This window comes from Zerene cesonia, chromosome 13 (assembly GCF_012273895.1).
Source record: "Zerene cesonia ecotype Mississippi chromosome 13, Zerene_cesonia_1.1, whole genome shotgun sequence".
NCBI lineage: Eukaryota > Metazoa > Arthropoda > Insecta > Lepidoptera > Pieridae > Zerene > Zerene cesonia.
The window spans coordinates 6,277,699-6,305,043 of record NC_052114.1 but is presented as its reverse complement, the minus strand read 5'-3'; the positions used below and the strand labels follow the sequence as shown (position 1 = coordinate 6,305,043).

Here is a 27,345-nt window from a genome sequence, read left to right as displayed (position 1 = left end):
ATTATGAAATCTTGATTTTTAACCAATACATACTAATCATACTGATACCCAAATGTATGAATAATATGTACATATTAGCAAGTTTGTACGGGTTAGAGTACCAAAGCTATATCCATCTCTATAGTTCATAAATCATAACTAAATCGCTTACCGCTGTTTGTCCCTATGTAAGCTTAGGTATTTTAAAATACGCAAACTAATTTTGATTTTGTTTTAAATAGCATAATAGCACCTTTTAAAAGCTGGACGGGTCGCCAAAAATATATAAGTTTTATTCAATGATTTGTAGTTCTATACGAATAAAGTAACGTTGAAGAGTTTGTTTGTTTTGACGCGCTATTCTCAGGAACTACTTTCCAACTACAATAATTATTTAGCATTAATAATAATTCTTAAACAATATACATGTACCACGGGCGAAGCTGGAACGGACCGCTACTATTAGGCACAAAAAGAACAATAGGTGACTAGCGTTACAGTAAAACGCATGTACGTACTATTTTACTCACTTTAGAAGATATAGTAATATTAATTATCACATATACGTACATACATACTTTTTATCGTACAATACCTTCAACAGGATATTAAAAAATAATGCATTGAAACGTACTGGAAATATGAATTTTCAATTAATATTATTTATTCGATGAAAGGAGTTTGCCTTGTCAGATAATCACTTACCTTATTATAGCAATTTTAATATATTATAATGTTCCTTATATTACGTTCAAACAATACTCATATATCTCAGAATCCATTACAAATTTCTTGCAGGAGACTTTACAGGGTAACATTTGTAGAAGTATCATCTCATTTAAGTTGTAAAAAACTTTATTTTAAATTATCAGCATTCGAATAGGTCTTATCTTCCGAAGGTATTCTATGAGGAAATCAATCCTAACGCTGTAACTAGATCGTGCAACAGCAGATAAAATTTTAATCCCATGATGACATATTGGAGCCTATTTAGATTGGACCTATGTTTAATGTGCCTGTTTATGTATAAGTCAATATGTTATATGCCCCTCTAAGAGCACATCCAAACACAATGAACAAGCTTTTTAAAGTTGGAGAAAAACCATTGGAACTTGTAATACACCATGATAATCATTAGTCAATAAGATACTTGGGCGATTATTGTAGTAAAAATTTTTATACGTCCAATATTCTGAGTCTTAAAGCTGAGGGAAAGTTGCCGATTGAAAATAATACATAAATAACAATCATACTGCTACTACTCATTGTAATTATTTTTATAGTACAATTAATGATTAAACTGAAAGTAAAATTAGCGGTTGGGACCTCGGCCTTTAATCGAAAAATCGAGGGTTCGAGACCAGAAAGACGTGCAAGAAATTGTGAACTTTCAATTTATCTGCACCATATCCACATAACCATTGCTCGAAAAGGATAAGGAAATCATGGTGAGGAAACCGGCACGTCGAAAAATTAAAACTTCGACGACATTTTATGATATATTCACAACCCACACTTGACCAGCGTTGTGGATTGTGGCCTGAACCCTCATAGGAAGCCCGAGTCCGTTTAGTGAGAACAAATGTGGGCTGACGATCAAAGTATGAATTCATTTATTTATTTATTCATAAGTTGAGTTTCCACATGAAGGCGATGTCAATTACTAGATATAGCCCAACCGTTTTGCAACAATCCTTGGCAAAATATAACTTTATATAAAAACATTGTTGAGAAATTTTTTGTTGTCGGATATTATTTAAATAAAAATATTTTAAATTACTTCAAAATCTTTTGCAATTGCAACAATTAGTAATATTTCATAATTTTCCAAAGCATTGTTGAGTTATTCTTAACACCTATCTATGCAACTAAAATACCGCAAATCGTCAGAAGTACAAGCAGTATTATGTACTCAGTTTATTTGATTTGCATTTCATAATGAGCGAGGAGGTAAAAAACTTTGCATAAATGTTGTAATGATTTATTGTCCATTCACCCTCACTTGCCACGCAAGGAAGTAATGCAATACTCGCCTAAAATTTCAATGGACCGTGGCCATACTTAATATTTACATAGATTTGAAAATCTTTTCTATAGCTTGCGATCAATTGAGAAAATTCTATTTTTCTCTTTCTCATATGCGCAGCGACAAAGCAGCAATAACGCGAAGCAACGAACGAGGTCTAAAGCGAACTGCCTAGAGGTATGAACGAGTCTTGCAAGTAAAAGTAACTTTTAACAATACCTTGGCGGCGCCTGCGCGCTCCGTACGTCAGTTTTGCCAACTCTAAGCGCGCGGCATTACGTATCTCTATCGACCTTTTTCCCGATAATCGATATATCGTAACGAGTGATATTATCCCATTTCTTTATGTGACCTTCACTTCCTGTGGATCGGATGCATATTGTGAATAACGTGCATAATTTTTCTTAACGTTGAATATAAACGTTAATGATAATTTAAATATTTTATAGTTCTTAAATCGCCGCTTTTGGATGTTACGCTCACTTGAACGTAAGTTATTTTTATTATTTTTTGTAAATAGAATTAGATAAGTGTTACGGATAAAATTCCAATAACGTCATTTTATTTTTAATAAAAATCATAAATAAAATTTTGATTGATTTCAATAATTCTAGAAAATTAATTGGCGGTTTTTATTGACCGAGGGATTGCGAAACTGGGTGGTTGTATCTTATAGGCTTTGCAAATAAAGTGACGTAAGTAGAAGTCCGTTTTTCAATAATTGGTCACCAGGCTACTCGGTACCTGTGATTACGGAGTTGCAATCGAACCATCGGAACAGGTTTATGTTATCGTAGATACGAATTACCGCCTTGGGAACGTAGAAGTATGTATACGGTGGAGATATTACTGGACCTTATTATTATGTTATGTTGCTACATGCAATCGTTACGAGATAGCACTGCTGCTATATGACTTAATCTATATAACGCAAATGCTGAAAAGTTACTCGAATTACATATAACATGTTCCAATGTTCCAACGCGATGCGTATAGCATAGAAAAGTACGAATATATTTAACAAACGCTCTATTATTCTATTAGTCTTCTATACATACGATTTTTGCGGTTCGGCTTGTCCATGGACCTTGTAGTTCAAATGGAAAAATATTTATCAAACCTCACAGAGAAGTCTGATTAATAACCGTACTGTTCATAACTAATTAATAATCTCAGACAGCATTCCTCTGAATAAGTAGTTATGTATTCATATTTAATGGAAATAAATACTTATATGAAAACAACCCGGCCTCATTTAAATACGGAGCATATAAATCTTATTTAGCAATATCATGAAAGCATTGACTGACTTGTACATAACAACTTTTACTTCATATAAATTAGACCAAGAATTGTGTATGGACAGAAGAGCGCTATATTTGAAAGTAACATAGAAATGTGGTTAATCGTACACTCGGCATGCGTCTGATCAAAGGATGTAAATTATAGAAAACCTCGAAAGTAAACCTTATTAACGCCGGCTGTATATTTTACTCACGAATTACATATACGTGACATTTTGCTTTCCCTATCTGATTTGCAATGCACAGGACGAAGTAATATTCAATACATTGACACTGTTAGAATGATCTTTAGTATATATTATATAGCTAATAATGTATTCGTCTTGTGGTACTAAATGTCAAGCAACATTTGGGTTACATTCTAATGAAATTTATTCTTTACGCATCCATAAAGAACTTAATTTATTGGACTGCTCATTGCACATGTATTAACAACTCCGAAAAGATATTAAATGATAGGTTTGTACAATTTAATTCCATTTACATAGTAAGGAATTAAATTTCAGTAGTAAGGGCTATCATATTAATCGTACTTAAAATTTGTTTCACTTGAAATGTTCCAAATAAACAAGATTATTTATATAGAAGAGTATAAATTGACGAATGCATCAAAGGAATCAAATTATATATTGTTAATTATACATTATATTAAGACAGAGTATATTAATGCACTATTAACCAATATAAGGTTATCACCTATAACATTTTTTAAACTAGAAAATCTACTAACTAAGCGAAATAATATTGACTATTTAAATTATAGTCAAATACATGAGCACATAGTTTTCTTCGAAATCGACATAAAGTATGTTTAATTTTACCGCCGTATTTTTGTAGTTTTAAAATGCACATATATAGATAGCACATGTTATAATATACCTAAGCACAGAAATCATAGGTAATATATTAATTTTCTATAAAATATATACATATAATCTATAAATTATCCATTCGAACAACACTTCAACCTTGAACAAATTAACGCAGGTGTAATCTTGATCTCTCCACTAAAAACAATGTTTAAATTTATCCATATTTATCATTAACACATCAAAAATTAGCTTTCAACCATAATAATATTATGTATGGCTATTACCAGATATTATTATGAAACTTTATGGACTTGGTGAGCTCGTAAAAATATTTGCTAATTGGGTTAATGACATTGTTGTCTAATCGGTGAGTAAAACTTTTATAATAACATTATTGATAAACGATTGGCACTCAAAATTAATTTACACTATTACTTTGGAAAGTGTTGAAATCAAGTCATTACGAGGAATCAGGTTTATGCTGCTTCTTAATACCAATACATCAATGATTATAATAAATTAGTGAAAATAATAAACAGAGAATATATTAAGAATTATATATTACAATATTTTCACATTCATATTTTATGCATTTTTATGAACAAGTTTGCCAAGTAAGTGTATAATAAGAAAAAGTTTTTTGAAGTGTAGGCGTTTACCAAGAGAGGAGAATCTTTACAAATCTCTTTAGGTTGCTTCACTTTTAAAAAGCATAAAAATAAACGCGTGCTATGAATTATTTCTTTATATGAGTCGAGTACCATTGCGACATATACTTTACTTCTGATGGAGTTCCCGCCGATGCTATTTACTGACAACTGACATTTCCGACCTTCGCATTTGTAATCGCTGCAATCAAAGTGCACTTTGACGTTAGCACTGAGGCGTAACGAAATACTACAACGTCGGAGACAGTAATCAAAGACGCTTTTTTAATAATCATTCGTTTTGGATGGGCGCTTGATGACGTCATTGGTTTGGCTGCACTTTATGCAAATTGATATGTTGATTTAAATTTTTGGCCACACTTCAAGGTGAACTCTGAGAGAAGTTTGCTATATCACGGAAGTACAGAATTAGATGTATTATTATGAGCACTATTTTCTCTAAGTATATAGTTAAGAATTATTTAGTCGCTTATAATGTTTTACAGTAAAAGTGTTCGTTAATACTATACAATTAGTTTTTTTTTATATAAAAGTCAGTTATATAACGCACAAAAACAACTTTATAAGCGTATTGTTTCTTTGAGAATTTAATATAAAATCTTCTGAGTAAAACAAGACGCGACGCGACGGTGCGTTAAGCTGTGTCACAAACTTAAGGTCTAATTATTTCGTGTTCAAGACTTTGCGATATTAGATTTCAGGTTATTATCTTAAGTCGGTCACTTGTATATTGTGCTCGACTTACAGTTATTTGATAGTCGTCTTCCGTGGCGGTATTCGTCAGCAGCATGTAGATTCTAGACTTTGATATCTGTAATGGGGCGCGTAAATAGCGATCGTCCGTAAACACTATAACAGTCGGCAATCCACAATGCGATGTACATGGCGGGAATACAAATATGTAATGCTTTTATACATTATAGTCATGCTTATTAATCTTAATAAATTATGTAGAAGTAATTTTTTTTTCTTATACATATTTTTGGTACTAACACACCAATGACACTGAGAGTTTATTTCTTTTCTTATATATGCATAATAAATATAGTTAAAAAACAAACACGTTTTTAACTAAATTGTCTCACTTACTCTTATACAGAATTTATGTAAGGAAATAACGTATTAAAAACAGAGACACTAACTTTAAATATATATATGAAATAATGTTTCTAGTCGATTTCCCTGGGTGCCCAGCATGTATTAATGCAAGACTATGAAATAATAAATTTTATAACGAACATAACCCAAGTCTTATTTAAATGAAAATTGCATTTATGCCAAATGAACAAAACTCATTTTTATTTGACAGATTTAACAATGTGTTAGTCGTATCGTACCTACGTTTAAGTTGTATTTAATATTCAAAGGTGCCCCAACCATTCGCGGGGCTTGCCTCTCAACCATTTCACATCAAAAGCATCGCCCGTATGTGGTAGTCGAGCACGCTTCGGCACGAATTGGGCCAGCTCGCACCGGGGAAGTACCACACCCCCACAGAAGACCGGCGTGAAATAGCATTCTGCTGTGTTTCGTTCGGTGAGTGGGGGAGCCGGAGGCCCATATCCTTTTCCTTACCCTTCCCAATCCTTTCCTTTATTCCTATCGCCAATCCTTTCTTAATCCCTTCCCAAAAAAAGTCGGCAATCCATTTGTAGAGGCGTAAGGTCTGCAATGGAACTTATGCCTCTCCAAATGTTCATGGGCGGTGGTAGCGCTTACCATCAGGCGTCCCACCAGCTCCATTGCCGATGGTAACATAACATAAAAAAAAAACAAACGCCATCTCGACCGAGTTAGCTCTTTTTGTGCCCATTACTTTCATATCAATCAGATCAGCGATAAAATCATAACATTGATACATTAATATGGGTTTACAACAATAATCAACCAAAGAGATACAATTCCCAAAGATACCAAACCGTAGAGATACCATAAACCCTATACACCAAGGAATAGGCAACAACATGATACTTAACCTACGACCAATGATGTTCGAAGGTATGTGTGGACATCATTACAGTACGATGCGCCGCGTGCAGTCTGACGCAAGACATGAAGCAACATTGCAGCGTAACATACGCGCCACCTCCGTATACACTGACCTATTTACTAATTGTTGCCAAAAACGGCTCGTTCTAAATTGCTGAAGTTGTATCAAGGAATCAGATAAGTCCTTTCGTTGAGCACGTGTTAAGTTTCATAATACGCCAACGTTAACGTAGGTACTGAATATAATATCAAGGTTTTTATCAAACTCGTTTACTTGCCAGAGCCTGTGAGAATAGGTTCTTACGTATGTAGGTACACGACTCGTTTAAACTGATATTAAATTGGCATATTTATTAACTCGTTATCAAGAAATCTTTAGTGAAGACAAATTATAATACAGTTTTTGTGATGTGAATTTGCGAAAAGACATATTTTTATTTACATTCACTGAAGTGTGCTATTAAACGCAACATTGTAACAAAAAAACTCCATTATGTTACATTTGACCTAGTGTACAAAACTTAATACAATATAACAAAAGCGATTTTTTTTTTCAAGTAAATCGCCTGTTCGATTTACAAACATTCTTTAGTATAATATTGTGTACATTAATCTTTTACATAGCACTGCCCCAACAAAATTCATTAATCTTTGGAATTTACGCCTCATTAATTAATAATTATTATATTCGACAAAGAACACGTCAAACTGCATACTTCGCGCTACTTTCTAACAAATCTGGGATAATAACGACGTTACAAAAAGTTGGATATAAATCTGCACACCCTACCACAGGAGTGGTTTTCATATAAAATAATGATAACATCAAAATAATAGCTCCAATAGTCAGAAATGAGCCTAATCACAAACGATATGTAATCAGAGAGCTCTCACGCGACACAAGATGTGCAGGTCAGTGCCCCTTGCATGCGAGTTTAAATAGCAATATGTAATAATTTATAGGCTGTGCATGCATATGCACTACAATTTATGTTATCTGTGCCATGTCAGGTAATATTTGTAAAGGTCCGATTTCACAGCATAATATATTGCCTGTATTACATAAATTGGTAGGCGTCTGAGAAAAAGTTTGTACCTACCTACTTGCTTTATTTTATATCTTTGTAATTGATGTAAAAAGAGGGAATAAATAAGTTTTTGAGAAAATTCGTTGTGTTTCCTTGATTTTGAGATTAAAATTTAGAAGAAAAACATAATTGTTAATAGGTATTACCTAATGGCTCAGCCTTGGGCGGTGTTTTAAATGTCTTCTCGAAAAAGTACGATTTATCTAAATAAAATAAAAGATACGATGATGACTTTTTCAACCACTCTAAGGTTACATTACGTTATTCCAAGTAAATAATACAAAAAATTCTTAGTGTTCTTTTTCTGTAAAGATAAGCATTACTTGCTCTAGTATCTGATCTTTCTGCAATAAAATTACGTTCCGTCGGACTATGTGAAAGAATAGAGATGGCACCTAAATTTGACACTTAAAGATACACCTATATTATAGTTTCCTGTTAGTTTCTAAGTCATGTTGCCAGCAAGTCAGTTGAAATCAAAAAAATAAAAAAAATAAAAGAAGACGAAGAAGAAGACTTTAAATCGCCATGTCTATGAATTTATTATATACTTATATAGTAATCATAATATCCTACATATGACTATAAATATATATAACAAGAATAAGCGTTAAAAGAATTTCATAGCATTGTCATTCGCCTATTAAAAGTTAAGTTTCATATCTTCTAATTATCCTTGCTCGGTTGAATTCGAATAAATTCAAAGAACAGAGTAGCAACTTCCTAAATATTTAATATACTTAGAAATCACATATCATCACACTTTAGGTGATATATAAGTAGGTAATATCAAAGAAAATAAGAAACTTGCCGACGGCGACGACCCGCAAGTGTCGGAAAAGTGTGTGCAAGCTAACCTCGTGATGTCTCCGCGACTTGTTTAAAACTTGACTGGTTAAAGAGAAAATAGCAAATGTAATTAAAATTAGTTATATTAAACAGTCATCTGTTTTCTATGCGAACATAAAATACATTATATTTAACCTTAATGCAATATTTAATATTAATGAAATCTTGTCAAGAGATTGTATATATTTGTTATTCTGGAAATGTCTTACGGTAACCTCTAGTTAATTTGATATCTTTTAAATTTTCAAACTTTATTCAATATTCATTTCACCCGAAGCTCCTAAGTAACATTTAATTAAGAAAACATCTTCATACTACTTATATACAGTGTGGGAAGTACAAAATAAAACTACATAAATGTTCTCATCGTGAGAACTGTAGATCTAAATCATATCATAAATATTGTTATTCAGTTCTATAAAACAGTTAATACAAATAAACACAGAATGTCAATAATGGCTAATTAATGAGTTAAGGTACTTTACATTGAAATGTCTACATAAGTGTATACCAATGTTATTTTTTGTCTGGAGAGGTGTATTATTATAATGACAATCAAATATGTTTTTAAACATCAATTGGTTCCAGAACTAATTGCCGCTTGTTTATTTAAAAATCAAAGCAATACAACGCGCAATTCCAATAACTTGCATAACATGAACGTCCTAGAGCAGTTTCTCAAGAGTGTTTGCAAAGGTCGTGGAATAATGAATCGCCGTTAAAGGGTAAGGACTAAGGAGCTAGCTAGTGATTCAGGAATTCCAATGTGTGAGGCTAAATTACCGAACAATAGAACTATGGATCGTGAATTCTCTACAACGTAACTGTGCGGAATGCGGGATTTTGAAAGTGGTACGTGCAAGGTCAAAGTGCAACAAGTTTACTAACTGTGACATGATATCCGTTCTAATGCATACTTCAACATATTTCGACGTAAAAACCGTTACTAAATTAAAATAATTACAATCACCGCGTTCAACACGAACGCTAGAACGTTCCAACGCTTTAGTTTCATATCCCACATGTATGTATAATGTATACCTAATCATAAATAATCCACATTCCTACTTTATTAATATTCTGAATGTTAAAAATAACTCTATTTGTCTGTCTATTGGTCTGTATGTGTGACTCATCATCACGCCTAAACTACTGAAACTGATTTGGTACAAAGATAGTTTTGAACCTTAGGAAGGTCATAGGATAGGCTGTATGATGGAAGTCACACAGGAACTTGAACTATAAGAGTTTTCTCTGACCACGCATTTAAACGATTGACGCAGTACATTTGAAATCTTTCTATCAATCTCTAGACTTATCGGACTTATTAAGAAGGTCACATGTGAATGAACGAGGACAATAAATGACGGCGAGGTCCGCAAATGTCACTCGATGTTCGTAATGTAGAAAGTTACGAGTGGTCTGGCTAAATCGTGACTGGACTGATGTTGATAACTTATCATTCGGACACTTGTACAATTAACCGCCTTCGCAATACCCATGTCACAGTGGGATTATCGTGTGACGTATGTTGAGAGCTAAAGCCCATCTTTCGAGTGGAACTTGCCACGGATTTGCAAATAATCGTGTGCATTCCTATCAACGGTATTCACGTCTTCTTTTTATTTATTTTATTATAAAGGTTACATTCCGCGCAGTTCACAAACATGAATATTTAATTGCATTATTTCCTTAATTTTCAACATCCTGTAACTGAATCTTTGGTTTATTATTTAAATTGATTTAAGTTATATAATATTTATATTTGATATTTTAAAAATTTACTCATAACATGTTATTTAATTTACAAATGAATGAACAGGAATTCGGTGAAATTGACCAAATATACTAAGACTGAGATGTTAAAGATGACGCATGGTGATACTTTCTATTTAATATTTGCATTATTCTAATATATGCAGAAGAGAAAATAATATTATACTACTTACGCACATTACAAAGTGTTTTGTCCTTGTTTCATTTTATTCTAAACTAGCTGTGCCCCGCAGTTTTAATCACCTGATGTTTTATATAAACTAAAGCCTTCCTCAATAAATGGGCTCTCAAACACTGAATGAATTTTTCCAACTGTACCAGCTGTTCCTGATATTAGCGCGTTCATCCAACCAAACAAACTCTACAGATTTATAATATTAGAATATTTTTATTTATGTTTCACATATAATTGTAGTCATATAGACAGTAATAACAAATAATAAGATGAAAATAACAACTTTAATTTAGCACGCCCGAAAACGAGTCAATAACAATTCTACAGTCAAATTTGCCAGCTTTTTTATTTTATAACAAAGCAATTTTCAAAAAGTGCTAAGTGCGCTGGCATACCTCGTTTAACCAGAATATAAATAAAACACAAAGGATTCTTATATTGCATTCAGAATGCAGATCTTGTCTATTGTGATAGTAACTTCGAGCCGGTTCAAGAGTGTAAGTAAAAATGCAAACGAGGCAGTTATGTTAGCGCCGCGTCGCGGTTTGCAACTAAAGCGCAATCTCAAGATGTAACCACACAAAAATGAACCTATTTGCCATTTAAGAGGGTTTCGATTCGTGCGCGCTACGAAGGATTAAATCAGCAGCTATAAAGTAGTTAAGTTTATTCAAAAATTTATATGCAATCGATGGGGTCGTATTATTTTTATTATAATCTACTTTCGATATTACCTAGCTATGAAGTTCTTTGAATGATCCCCTCTTAATGTTTTTCTGATAACATTTCAAACTATTGATATATATTTATAAAAGTTACGGGTAAATTTAAAATTGACTAATACATATCTAGGAATACAGCAGGAAAACGTAATAAGATTGATATATTGTTTTGTAAAACCAATAGCGGCTGTCTATTATAATAGCAATATCGTGCGTAACGTGACCATTAGCTTCCGGCAAGCGTAAAAAAATCATCAAATTATTACATTTCTTCATGTTTTCATTCATATTGGTAGTATTGAACGATAATGTTTATGTTCCGCATCTATCAGGGCATGATAGTTGAGAATTATATATTTAAATATGCGTACGCAAATTTTCTCTTCATTATGAAAGTTTTTTGCAATTGAATAAAGTAAACATGTGTTAACATATCTTAAAGACATTACATACTTCTTTACTACGTAAGTAGGTGATATATTTAACGCTGGTTCTTATTCGATTAGCATTTAAGAAGTTTGGCGCTATTAAAATCGTGGCTACAAATGTTCAAGCGAAATTCTGATCGAATGTTTCCGTAAAAAGAATTAATTTTTCAGTTCCATTTCACACTATTCCTACAGCGTGTTTTTGTACCATTTCTATTTAAAATATTTATTCCTAGATACCACAAGTTTCATACTAAGTACATCGTAACTTAACCATGTTACAAAATAATTTATGTGTATTTTTTTTTTCAATACTGGGTGGAACGATAGTACAATACCGCCATTTAACTAAACCAAAATACATAATACAAAAAATACAGTAAAAATTTGAAATAATCCATATTTCATACATATTAATTGGAACGAAAATAATAACAAAATATAACACCATTTATAATAATTCACATACTAACCTGCGAGAAAGAAGAAGGTGTCAACGGCGCTGTGTAATGCTGGTTAGCGCAGTGTTGGTAAGAGTTAGAATACCTAACTACTATTACCACGATACTTTTTTTCGTAAAGTCATGCATGAAATCTACAAATCATTTTCTTGCTAAGCTATGTTTCATTGATTTTTGGTATGTAAACTAGAAATATCATTATGAATTAATTTATTTTTGTATCGTCTCCATCCAATACGTTCGTATTCATACAATTAAATCAATATTATTCAAGTGGAAGTGCATTTTACACATCATTTAAATGGCCAAAAAATTAACGCTTATAAGACGGGTTTAAAACGATAAGATGCTCCTTCGTCCTAAACCTTGTCCTGTTCCACCATTAATCAGCTCTGTAGTACAGGCTAGTAAGGTATATTCTCTTGTACTTATCTTAATAAAAAAGTTCATCATTAGCGTATTATTCCTAATATCGTCAACATAGAAAAACAAATATTTTAAACATTTATAAATAAAAGTATATATTAAAGTTATTATCACTTATATATATCCTCTGATGGTCCCTTAAATATAACAATCATAGTGTAGTCTTTACAGTTAACAAAACAGTATTAAGATAAAAATAAAAATCTCAAATTTATATACAACTATAAACAAAAAAATTACAAGTTACAAGAAAAAGCAATCGACAACATTCTTTCGCAAATACGAGTGGAAGCGATCAAAACGCGATTAACCCACTATTTTCCTTTTGACCTGCTTAAGAAAACATGACGAAATGTATTAACAAGCCGATAATAATTACATTATTCGGTATTTCGTTGACGTCATTGTGATTATATGAGTATCGTATTGTATTAAAACAAAATAATTCCTGCTACAATGCTAACATGAAAGCAATAATAACCTATCCTACTAATATTATAAATGCGAAAGTTTGTAAGGATGTGTGTGTGTTTGTTGCTCTTTCACGCAAAAGCTACTGAACCGATTGTTATGAAATTTGGTACGTAGACAGCTGGACAACTGGAATAACATATAGATAACTTTTTATCCCGATATTCCTACGGAATTACGCGGCTGAAACCGCGGGGCGCAGCTAGTAAACTATAATGTTAAGGTCTTTTTTAATCATGTTTAATTTTAAATCACACAGATAAATAATCTAGAACAATTTCTGAAGTTATTATCTATAAAACCTTAAATATGTATATATATTACTGAATATGTGTTATATTAATAAATTGATACGGCTGTTTAAGCTTTAATGTGAGTTAATTTCAATCCAATCTGATATGAGGATATCAATAAATCATTGTGATGATGTCATCTTATCTTTTGGCAATAAAAGCCGCTTTTTAAAAATATCTATATTTAATTTAATTATCAACAAACACACAGAACACGTGTAGGGATACAAAAACTAATAATTATTTATGTTTTCACTATATAGGACTTTTACGCAATAATAACAAAGAGACTTTCCATTAGAGACCGCTAAAAAACTCAATCATTGTTTTAAATGTATTTAATAGTTTTGATGTTGTACTTAGTAAATTTGGATTATAAAGTGTGTAGATAAATGTATGTAATGTATTAGGTATAATTACTAGAATAAGATTTACGAACACTATATTAGCTAAACGGCCTGTAAATGATGATGATTATTATTTTTATAATAACAGTAACGTCTTAAACCAACTAATTGCCTATGCTCTTATTTTCTTCAAAGTTTTCACTTATGTTAAGTAGTTTGATGACATAACATACAAATGTCATATATATGTAGAAACAAAGTGTAAAATATGAAACACAAATATCACCACATAAATTAGGAAAACCCGTAGCCGATACCGGTCTACAAGTTTTGCAAGGATTCACACTACACGCAACTTAGCGGCAACTAATGCTATGAACTATTCAAATACACTGAATATAGACATGTTTATATCTTTTGTAAATTAGCTACCTTCTTAGTTAACATTAATGTATTTGTATATTGTAGGTTACATTAGACTCTGAATTAAGATTAATTGAATAAGGGGGGCAATATGGCAAATGAAAATGACAACATTCAAGCGAAAGAAAAGAAATTATCAACATCGCTTCACACAATAAAATGTTATGAGGTAAAAGGTTTTTTGTAGTCGGATATAGACAACAAATGGTAACTGAAACGAGTTCAATACTAAAAAACGCTTAAGGCCTACATTCCATACTTATAAAAAGCCGAGAAACAAACCTTCACAGTTATCGTGCTATCGCTTACGTATTCGGTAGTTAGGTAATCGAAGATGCGACACGTACATACATGGCTAAATGCCACCGCCTTTCCCACGCTGCTATTGTACGCAGAGTGTGTCTAGTTCAATAATTAAGCACGCTTTATCCATGCGTGTACAACGGTGTTTTGGTGTATCACGTAGGTACTATTTGAGCCAGATTTGAATACTCATTTAATATGAAACGCGAAACATTTCTTCGCGTATTGTGCGTGAATTGAAGCTGTTAGTAATCTGCTAGTAATATGTAAGATATACATTCAGATATGTATATTCCAGTGACAATTTCTTACATATTTAAATTGGTTTGTATATTACATTATTACATAGAAAATTTATTATCTATGCCCTGAGCATAGATAATAAATTTTCTTCTTTTTTTAACATTAGTGGGCAACTGAGCTGGTGGTTAGCGTGACGGTAAGCGATCACCAGCGCTCATAAACATTCGCAAGCAAATGCGCTGCCCGCTGTTAAGGAGAAAGGGATAAGGAAAGGATTGACCACTGGAAAGAAGGAATGGACTGGGAAAAACGGGCCTTCAATTAACCAATGTGATTTTTTGTATACGAACATTTAAAACCTTTTTAAAGATTGCGTCGTCAAGCTATTTTAGCTTCACGCACATAAATAATTAAAAACATAACACATAAATAAATAATTAACTTTCGGCCGCATAGACAGTCTCGGGGCTTGTTATGCATTCTTTCTCTTCCTGTGGCTATTCTGGAATAAAACTATCCTATGTCCTTTCTGAGGTCTCAAAACGCAATTGTCATAAATTTCATTCAAATCTTTTGAGTAGTCTAGAAGAGATAGACAGTCAGCCACACAGAAAGATTTATAATAGCATTTATAATAGCAGGGATAAACTTTCTTCTATAAGTAGGCAGTTAATAATTGCGGTAAGTTAAAGATTTCGATATCCGTACACATGTATATAGCAATCATGTTGTATACTTATTCCTACGGTAATAAACAGCTATTGTTCGAACATGTAATGCGGAACCACAAAGAATTCATAATACTAACTACGTATTCTTTCGTCAAGGCTTCAAACAATGATCATAATTTCGAAATGCAATTCGCTCCACTAATGGATATAATTGGTTAGTAATTTTATCTCTAAACAGTATATTAACTGACTGGTGTAGTATGTAGGTGGTCTAATGTAACCTTCGTATAACAAGGTAATTGAATAGTTTGGATTAATATTTCGTTCCATGTGCTTTAAAATCCATTAGTGATTTAGGTTGTTTGTGGGACACAATGTAATAATGTCATGTTTGTAACGGTCTAAATCTGAGCAACGATTGTTGAACTTTACGATTTGTAGAAAATGAAATCATTAAAACGCTTGTCCCAAAACGCCTCTTCTATAATGAAATATAATAAGCCCATTATATTTTCTAACATAAATCTTTTTTGAACGAATGAATTTTCGAACGAATCAGTCTAATATGAAAGGAATTATTAATCTGCGGAGAATGTCGAGGATATTCTCAAAGTTCATTAAGCTATTTCTTTTTTAAGTGTCTTAATCATGATTTTACCATTATTTCAGTCTATATAATTGAGATATGCGTCAATACATGACACACCGTTTTAATAAAAAATGGATTCGTTAACATCAGGTATATATATATTTCATAATGTAGCCATACCTAATTCACTAGGAGAGCTATATAGATTATAATTCAATAGACGTAATTAATACGATAAAGCACTAGTTAAGCATGAGTAAATATAATCAACGAATAATTGTCGCACTGTATCAAACTCTTACGTCAATGACAATGGGCGCACACAGTTTTCAATGAACCTAATTATTCCGTAACGTGTTGATTTTATCTGTCACCTTTGATTGGCGCCAATTGTATTGAACCGAGTGAGATTTTATTTAGAGCCCAGTTAATGATTGTAGTTAGTTATTATTTCGTTAAAGCGAGGCCGAGGCGTGCGGAGTGCGGCCCCGCGGAATGCCTTGAAAGGCTGTTTTTTTGCTACCAGCCCACAATAGTCATCAATATTTAGCACGCTTTCATTTCACTGTCGCATTTAATTCTATATGAACGTTAATCGACACCGCTTAACTTTTTGTGCCGGCCACAACTGTCACTAGTTAGCAGGATATCACGCTCTCTGGGTGACAAACATTTATGTGATTCTAATCGTATGCAACTTTCTTCTCCGCTCTATAGGAAGTATCTGTCAAACATACGAAAATATAATAAATATAAATAGACATACTTCAGTTACGTATAAGAACATGTTAGTTATAATATATACATAGCAACGACTAAATTTGGACCACCTTTTATAAAATAGATGTTTTTGAGGATCATTAACCAATTATATCATCCGGCACTAGACAGGCGCAGTGATATTAACCAAACCGGTTACATGGCATTTGACGACTTATCTATTTAACATTCTCATACCAAACATTAATAAGGTGACCTAAGACATGTCGCGAGGTGAGGATTAATAAGACTGTCTATTGTCATGGACAAACTATACCTGCGTTATTAAAAACATATCAAACAGTTTAGATAATATATGATTAACGATTTCTATTGAATCTAACAAAGACCATATAACTTAATGTCAATTTTTAAGCTATCAATTTTATATTACGAATTTATTTATCATGATCATCAACATTTCTTGGATCATTCATATTTCGACACATCCTGTGTCAAAAAGTAAAGTTAACGCTTGACCTATTACATATACCAGATGACATTTGGTGAAGAATTTCATAGATTTAACATGAGAGGAGCAATTGTATGCGTATCAAATCGTAATTACATATGAGTCTATTTATCAGAATATAATACGATTTCTATCATCAACTGTCTAGATTAAATAGAAATACATTACTAATGCTTCATCATTACGCATGAATGCTAATATTGCCAATGGTATTGGATATTATTGTGAGATACTTAATATGTTTAATAACATCTTTGGTATGCTGTTGGCGTTTTTATTATACATAATAATACCTAATCATAATTTTTAATTATATAATTGTATAATATTTTTATATTTCTTATTGCCCTTGGTTTAATTTTCCTCAAGAAATATCACGTGACAATTTTTAAAAATGAATTAATTACTTAAAATTAGAACGAGTGATTTATCAGAATATTTTCCAGTCATTTCAATGTCTGTTTTTGACCCAATACATTTTATTATAAGCAAGGATTATATATGCAGGGAAAAGTATACAATATACATAATACATGTAATATTTTATATCAATAGTTAATCATATTAAATAGATATACGTTTAAAGAATTATTTTTAATTTCAGAAAATGGACATCAATATGCTCCGTAGTTAGTGAGCGAAGTGAGGAGAAAAGTTGCCATCATGAGGTGTTCACCACACCGTACCGTTTAGCCGACACGCTTGCTGCACTTTACTTTGGAGTGAGGTAATTTCAAATATCTTATATCTGAACACGCGTTATCAACAAACTATGACATTAAGAGATTCGAGATATAAAGTGGGTGGACCGTGGAAGGCCCCGCTTTGAAGGACAACTTTTGGCCTTGGGTACAAGGAGCTCTCTGAGAATATGTATAAAACTTAAACGTGAGAAAATACTCTTTTCAGTTCTAATACGCACCGTTACAGTTAAAATAGTATTTTAAATTGGTAATTGCATTTAAAACTATCGTGGAACTTGTGACAAAAAACGGAAGATTATTTATGCTTATTACTTCATTTTTATTCCATTATGGGTATTTTTTTATTTTATGTTTAACAATTAAATAAAAAAATGGCAAATTATTGAATTTCATCATTTTTCATTTCCATCCATAAACACTTAGTGTTGTCTTCCATGCTCCAGCCACCTTAAATAGAAAAAACCTTTACAATATTTCTTGGAAGTCAAATTGACGTTACAGACTAAACAAAAAAAAATATTGCTTAAAAATGACGCATCTGTAGGTGAACGAAAACGTTTCGTAAGTGTTTACATAGACATTGTAATGTCAGGCGACTAGCTGCTGTTGGTTGTTACTGTCTGTTGCTAATAGGCCTTTCCCGCCAATTCATACTAATAATTCAAACTATGAACAAAAAGTTATGCCCCCATTTAGTTGAGTGAAACTAACACGCTTGTGTGCCAAGGCCGTCGGACAAATTGATATTACATCGAGCGAGAGTTTGCGTCGACCTGCCTTTACAAACTCACAGTTTGTCACGTTTTTAATGCGACTGCAATGTCCTACAATTATACACCCCTCTGTTGCAAAGTCAACTCATTAAATGTTATGAAACTGGAAAACAAAGATGTTGTATCTCGTACCAATAAACCAGAGAACGAAGAAATAATGCATGCAACTGCCAATTTGCAATTTGTAATTGATTGATTGTCGAGACGATCCCGGCCTATAATTAGCTACTGGCGCTGAGGTTTGAGATAATTGTTCTATAATTAGTAGTCTGATACGAACGCTATTAAACCAAAATACATTAAAGATATAGTTTATATGTAATCGTGAGGCGCCAGACGTATTCAGTATAACCACAGGGTCATATTATGACGAATTTGATAATGATATTACTTATGAGTATAGATTCTAATTATAATCTTATGTGTCTGGGTAATTGTATGAGATATGTAGTAATATTGTATTGATCATTTTTTAGTTGAAATTTTAACGAAACCTTATTAAGGTTTATTTAATTAGTTCTATCTAGTATAGTATTATATTATCTGTGATTCTATATAATAACTAATAATGTAAAGAAGTAGTTAATTTAACAATAATATGATATTCTGTTTATACGATATTTAATGCTTATAAAGCACATGTACTACTAACATTTTATCGTTGAAAGAGACTATACATCCCTTAAAGGTCGTCTTCCGATTTTACTTTACAATGTAACTCTTACCTAATCCATGATATTTGTAAACAGAATTGATTCGCTCGTTTTCAATTATGTTACATTTAAGATGCTATAATGTATCAAATTAGCTCTATCGAATAACTATAACTGTTCTTAAGGAATGCTACTACTTATATCCTTCTAAAATCCTATATATATTGATACAGGATTCGATAATATACTGGATTTTTAATGATTTTGATTCTAATGAAAAATATTCACAACTTACCAGACCCGTTATAATTATCCCGGAAATCCCGCAGGAAGGGAAACTATACGAGGGAACCCACTGTCTGTCTATTTTTCTTCGACCATGCCGACTATGCCGCAGGCGGAAAGCCAGTTACGTAATATAAGTTTGTGACCCGTTTTGTCTTTCTCCGCCTTACGATGAATACTCAGAAGATATATAAATATACTCAGAAGATATCTCAATCAATATTTTTAGTATATTCACCAAGTTTTTCAATTAAGTTCAGTAACTTTTCATAAACCTCATAATTAACAATATGCCTACTAATAAATACGTATATATTTATACTAACTTTAAATTATAAAGTATCACAAAAGCTAGTATTTTTTATATTTGTTATTCCGTGATAATATTTAGTATTCCCTACGACTAAACTAAGACGGTGGTCTTGTAATTTACGTACTTTGCAATATTTTGCAATATATTCGATATCCATCAATCACTACACTGTACACTGCAGTATAACGAATGTTTACTAATGATGTATCGTAATGATGGATAGAGTACGCTCACATTATTGCATTGTTTACGTTTGTTGGTGATGTATCTTCCATTGAGAAAAAAAACGTCATGTAGATCATGTAGATACCCGTTTGATTTTCTTCATCTGAATATTTATGAGCATATTAATGCTATATAATATTTTAGTTAAAATAAACATTGCATATGTTATTTCCTGTGTTCCGATTTCTAATCGTTAGTTTTTAAATATAATCATTTATTTCCTAGCTGTCATGCAACGAAATCAACTTTATACAATCCTGTTCTCTAACAATATCTAAATTGACTAATAATAATTAAGATAGTTTTAATTAATTTGAAATTTATAAAAAATAGATGTGGCAAAATGTATGAAATATTTTGCTACTCCATGGCATTAAAATAATTTTATAACACTGTATATCTAAGTATAAACGTAAAGAACGTAAGAGCAGTGCTGTATCAGTGGTTAGGACTTAGACTTCAATTAAAAAGTCGGGGGTTCGAGACTAGACAGCGTACAGTAATTTTATTTATAATATCACAGGCAAATAATACTTCTACTTTGATAATATTATTAAACTCGCTTTGGCTTCTAATATGTATCTGTACACATTATATCAATTTATACATTTTTTCTTATGACACTTCCTCAATCCTAGCAATTACTTTAATTATAAAATACATAATTTAACCTCTCCATGGAATATGGAGCATTTAAAATTCTTCACGCCGGTGACTTGACCACGCGATTTTTAAATGTGGTCGATTTCATGACGAGGTTTATAAATATTTATGTTATCTGCAATATGCAATGCTTAAACCTCAGTAAAGGTCTGCGATGCGGCGAGCAAATGGAGGAGTGTAGGAAATGTCAAGGGCGGTACAACGTCAACTGTTGAAAGTTACACATTGACTTCACATGGAAATAAATAATTACGCTAAAAGCGGTCTTAGCAAAAAAGTCTAATTCGCTAAGGTAGCTCTACGCAGCGCGAATTTATGTTCCCTGTTACGAAATAAATGCCGCTTATTTAACGTGATTTAACTTTTACGTATATATATGTATACATGTATCCTACATGATTTCTGAATAAGTAAATAGATGTTATTATATATTGTATGAAGTATATTAACATCAAAGTCAAAGTCAAAATTATTTATTTCGATTTAAACCCCAAAGGGGCACTTACGAACGTCAATACAATATGGCAAAAACATTACTTAAAAATTATAATAACATAAAAATAAAATTTTCGTCAATTTTATAGTAGGCTTTAAAAATGAGAGAACACTTAATATGTTTTCTAAATTTGTGTTCTGCTAAATTTATTATGTCTTTGGGTAGTATCTTATAAAAATTGAAAAATAATAGCCTGAAGGTACATTTCCTATAAATAGTATTGTTCTTGTTTTAGTTTTTCCAATAAAACATTGTAAATAAATTAATTATATGTCATTCAAATGATGTAAAAATACTCTCTATGATTTACTTTTTTATATTCGTCCAACGGTAAATGAGAGCGGCGTGGGCGTGTTGAAAGTAAAAGCTATTAATTCACTTGCGTAAATAGACAACCATTAAGGGAACCTGTACCTATTATTCAATGAGACGAGCATTTATTAGCTTTAAAAATGTAGAAGATTTAAAATGGCAGTCAAAGTCTATTATTTTATCAATACAAGCAAGGATACAAAGAGCTATTTGTGGTTTTTTATAATATTGTATTTATCTGTGACTGCAAAATGTATGTTATGCTCATTAATACTTCTACAAAAAGTATCTCAATAAATACATTAAATGTGATCTTATGTAAACATTGCATCGTAAGCACGCTTGTTCTACGTGAATACAAATTTTGATACACTTTTACGTAATAGAAAAAGCGGGTTGAATGCGTTCTTGTGCAATTTTGCTCGTCACGCGCCCCACTGACGGTATGCAATTCGCCAAGTTCCAGGTGTATGACGTCATTGCAGTGTCATTATCTTGCCGGAAAACATGCTAAGCTAAATCTATCGGAAAACAGAGTATTTGAGATTTGTATAAACCAATAACGTAACGGAATTTTGTCTGAACCACACTTCTAATTATTCTAAATTCCCGAAATATGAATGAAATCCTTTACTTGTTGAATTGAACATGATGAGTACGTAGTCATTATGGCGGATAATATTTTCATAAATTATTCAACTAAACTTTAAATTTACAATTATGTATAGGTAAAAAGCACAATGTGTGCATGTGCCAATGAAATGAGACAGGGTACTGATTGATCACGGAGCAAACCACGAAGCGCAGAGACGTGTGTTTCATATATTTTTTTATAGCCGAAGTTTTCTTTCAGCGAAAATCGAATCAAGATGCTAATTATTCATTATTCGCTTATGTAAAAATAAACTTCGGCCATAGCCAAATACGGCTTATAATTATTGAATAAAAATAACTTCCTTGAATAAAAAATAGTACGTAATTAATACGTTATAACTGAAGAGGAAACGTTATTACATAAACTGCATCAACTAGGAACTATACTCATATAATAATCTATATTTGATTAAAATAAATAATTTATTGCACTTTATAAACGTTCGAGTTATTACTCGTATATCCATAATATTAATAATGATAATATGAAATGAAAAATACAAATCCTTTTACATAAAATAAAACTAACCACTGTGATTGTGTATTTGTATCCTTTAATGTCCATAGTTATACACAATTTCCGTTGAGATTATGAGTTAACATCGCATACATGTGGCACTAAGGCTTACATATATTAAGATAATCTTACAATCAGTATTTATAAGGAAATATACCCTTGAAGATTAGAATGAGGCAGAGTAAACGTAATTATTGCCCTTGGAACGCGGTAACAATAGTTTGCACTAGGTGCATGTGATTACACACCACCCACTGATAATGCCAATTCGGTATACGTTTGGTGAATCATCTGGAATTTATTGCGACAAAATAAAGAGAAATTTGCTATTTATGCAATGGAATTGGGAAGGAAGTGGAAGTGCTTTACTTATATGTTTTTCTCGATTATTTTTATATGAACTGTGAAGGATAATACGCAAGGAAAATCAATGATTAAAGTAAATTGACCTCCTAAGACTTTATAAGAAATTGCTCTTAATCCAGTCCATTCCAATAGAAGTATTTTATTACAAAAACATCATTAGAATAGTTTTTTTTTTCAAAATCTTTATAGAAAACATATATTATCATTTTTATACAGTTACTTCCCCGCCTTTATTTATCGCCTAAGAAACGCAAAAACCTTACGATGGAAAAGCTCACAATAATTGTGAATTGACTTTAGAATGTATGTGGTAGTCGAGCATGCTTCGGCACGAATTGGGCCAGCTCACACCGGGGAAGTACCATACCCCTACAGAAGACCGGCGTGAAATAGCATTCTGCTGTGTTTCGTTCGGTAAGTAGGGGAGCCGGAGGCCCATATCCTTTTCCTTACCCTTCCCAATCCTTTCCTTTATTCCTCTCGACAATCCTTTCTTAATCCCTTCCCAAATTAAAGTCGGCAATCCATTTGTAGAGGCGACCTTTCGCCTCTCCAAATGTTCATGGGCGGTAGTAGCGCTTACCATCAGGCGTTCCATCAGCTCCATTGCCGTCTGTGACATAAAAAAAAAATTAAAAAAAGAAGCATACTGTTTCTCCTAAATACAGGTTGCCCAGCAATTTATCTAGGGAAACATCGGCTTTATATATACTTTAAAAATATATGTAAGACAAACTTTTTATATAAACTAAATTGTAATTGTTATAAATTGTATACATTTCAAATTACATTTTTATAAATAAATAAATAAAATAATAATATTAGTACATACTAATTATACAACTAATAATTCCCAAATTTTGCAACTAATAATCGCGAAGTCTATTTCATTATTTAAAAATATTCATTAATTTGACATCTAATAGCCACGAGTAACACGTCCGTTAACATCTGTCAAACAAGAAAAAAATCATCTATTAGATAAATGCTTTCTCCATTGTTCCTATGTAACATAGCTACTATTATTATGTTAGACTATCAACACGCCCCGCTATTTGTAATATTATATGTATTATGTATTACTGCTTACAACAAAAAGCATTGTGATTTCTTTATACGGTATCCATAATACATCGATTTAATATTAAAAGTTGAACCGCAGAATAGTCAAACATACTTTACAAATGGGATCACGCTCTCATCGGATTCACTTAACCACATTTTCCTTGATTTATTTATTTATTAATTGAAAAAAAAATTCTGACAAATATTTGTATTTTTTTATTCAATTACGTTTAAATTGATTGGTTCAATATTTAATGTTGTTTTTTTCGAATCACACAATAATTAAGAAGAAACGAATCGGAAGGCACAACCAGAAACAAAACGCTATTTAACACACGGCCAACAAATAAAAGGTCATGGGAAAGATGCGGTAGAATATGTGAATATCACGTCTTTGAATGACAATTTGAATTTTTTATTACCACATTGAATTTATGAAGATAATTATTAGCTTCGTAAAGGTCGATACACTGCACGCCGTGACGCGGGATGCACAAGCGTGAATACGAATAAACAAATCTCCGTTCAGGATTCGATTGCATGATGAAATTCGATTTAGCGTTAGTTCAGCTCTCGTGTTTTAGTTCAGCATTTAATTGCTCAAGCTACTGGTGAATATTTAGTGCTTATTATGCGCTTGGGATCACCCAGTCGTCGAAACTCGACCATAAACATAATCGAATGTGTATCAAATGCACGGTATTGTGTAATTTTTAATGATTTTATGTATTTTTGTGCATTATTTTTTTACATAAACATCTCGTTCTCCTCTATGTATAATTTGGTAACTATAAGGGTCAATATGACCATAAGTTTACAAAATTTCGTTTTCCTTGTCCTCGCTATTTTCGTGAAACGAGTACAAAGCGTTTGCTTCTCATATTAATTTTATTTATTTATAGCCCTAAGGCCACTAAAATGCTTTTTTAACCTGAACAGAATAACATAAACTTCTATTTTGGTGTTGGTGTGTGGTTTTGTTACACAAAGGTCTCCTTTTGTGGTGATTCTTAATATCAGCCAGAAGGGCTGCTATATCTAAGCACGGAGCAAAGGTCTTCAAACCCTTCCACTCGCGTCGTGCAGCCTTCCCTTGCCGTAGTGTACCCCCTTCCCTCCTTATTTCATATTTTCCTTTGTCTTCCATTTCCTTTTACCTTAAACATAGAAGTTTCTTGTCCATCGGTTCCCTAAAAAAATATGCCTACCATTTAAAAAATACCGAAAAATTTTAAGTGGCGCACCATGTAAGTGAATAAAATCCGGTATAAATAACAATTAAGTTGTCAACACGCTTTACGAGTCCATGACATAACTCAAACAGTACGAAATATCAACTCTTTGATATTTTAACATTATATTACATTAAAAATATCATAACAAAGCCTTGTTAGAATGAGTGTACCAGAGGTCAAACGTTCTTACATCTGTTGAGATAAAGTTACTGAGTTACTGCCTAAGATTATATAACTGTTGTGATGAAACAGATCGTAAATGCCAACAGTGGATCTGCTTTAAATTTCGTAAAATTTAGCAATGAGTAATGAATGTTCAGGATGTTTAGAATTAACGTATTCATAAACACACACACACACGTATCACAATATTTAGATTGTGTGTTTGAATCATGTAGACATATCGTGACACATGGATAAACAATGTTTTAGAATATTTACGTAAAATCACTTATACTCTTCTTATTTGTTATCATCATCGTCATCATCATCATTGTCATTCCCACTGCTGGGGGTGAGGGTTCAAGCTCGTAATCCACCACAATAGCCAAGTGCGGGTTGGCAGATGTCACATGTCGACGATATTTTGATTCTCAGACATGCCGGTGTCCTCATAATGTTTTCCTTTACTGTTTTCATCAGTGGTGATGTCGTCCACATGCGCACTTATTTCTTGCGCGTGTCAGACCCCCGACTTATCGATTTTAAGCCCGAGGTCCTCACTAAGCCAGCACTGCTTTATTATTGGTTAAAGAAGTCACAGACAAGAACGTATATATCACTTAAAGGCCATCAAGGCACCTGTAACACTTCTACTTCTACAAGTGTTTATGGGCGGAGTTGACCAGTTAACATCAGGTGGCCCACTACTGCCCTACACTACGGCCCTGCTACTTTACAAAAAAAGAGAGTTGCTTCTGTTTGAATATTTAAGTAAATTAACTAGGAGCTTAGGAGCTCCTCAATAACCAATAACACCATAAAATTATGTTTCTTCTTCATTATTTAGAAATAAAACTCAATTAATACCTAACAAGGATATTGCAAACGTAATTATCATATTAAACACGGCTTCGACGTTTAAAGCGACTGACAAATTAACAACAAAAAAAATTCAACGAACGTCAATGAAAAGGAAACGGCGTGGAATTTGTCGGAGGCAGACAGATATTTAGTAGAACCATTTTACAATTAATATTATTACACACGCTTGCACACGACTTCGCCCACGTTTCTGCTAACAATTAACTTCCTGTTTAAATATCATAGCTTCTCATTACTCAGATAATCTCTAATAACTGTCGGTTACAGACCTAAGTTTCATGACTAGTTGTTATAGTGCGACGTTATTTATTTAAGAATCCTGCTTCTACGTAATTTTAGCAAGCAAATGTTTTCCTAAGTACTTATGTATTTAAAATTGATAAATATTGAAAAAATTATGAGTGTTTGATATCATACTACAAAGGATACATTTAAAACTTTAAATTTTAAATCATTGAACTTACATAGAACTATTATTCAATTAATCATAAACTTAAAATTCAAAGGAATAAACTCTTCGTCCCTGTTTTGAATGATTTGTCTTCTTTAAAATACCCTATATACAGTGGAAATCCAAAAACATTTTAAAGTTACATACACTTTACGTTTAGAATTGAAAAGGATAACTATTTGCATTTTCTCTTAACTATGCAAAACATTCCTACGATCCTGCACCTAAGAGTAAGCATTCTTTAAACATTTCTCTGTTACAGTAAAATAACCCACAAAAACGAACAACGTATCAATAAAATACATATTTTATAAC

The 27,345-nt window shown here is 32.2% G+C and overlaps 1 protein-coding gene across 2 annotated transcripts in view; it reads left to right on the top strand.

Annotated features, from left to right (window-relative positions):
* The first annotated feature begins 2,197 nt into the window (after window positions 1–2,197).
* The window catches only part of LOC119831047 (endochitinase A-like), a 36,709-nt gene continuing 11,561 nt past the window's right edge, over window positions 2,198–27,345 (top strand). Inside the window, exons 1-2 of one of the 2 annotated variants that reach the window (XM_038354274.1) lie at window positions 2,198–2,494; window positions 17,879–18,001. The gene's annotated coding sequence lies outside the window, so the exon portion shown is untranslated. The remainder of the gene's footprint in view (window positions 2,495–17,878; window positions 18,002–27,345) is intronic. The other variant, XM_038354273.1, reaches the window with a different exon arrangement.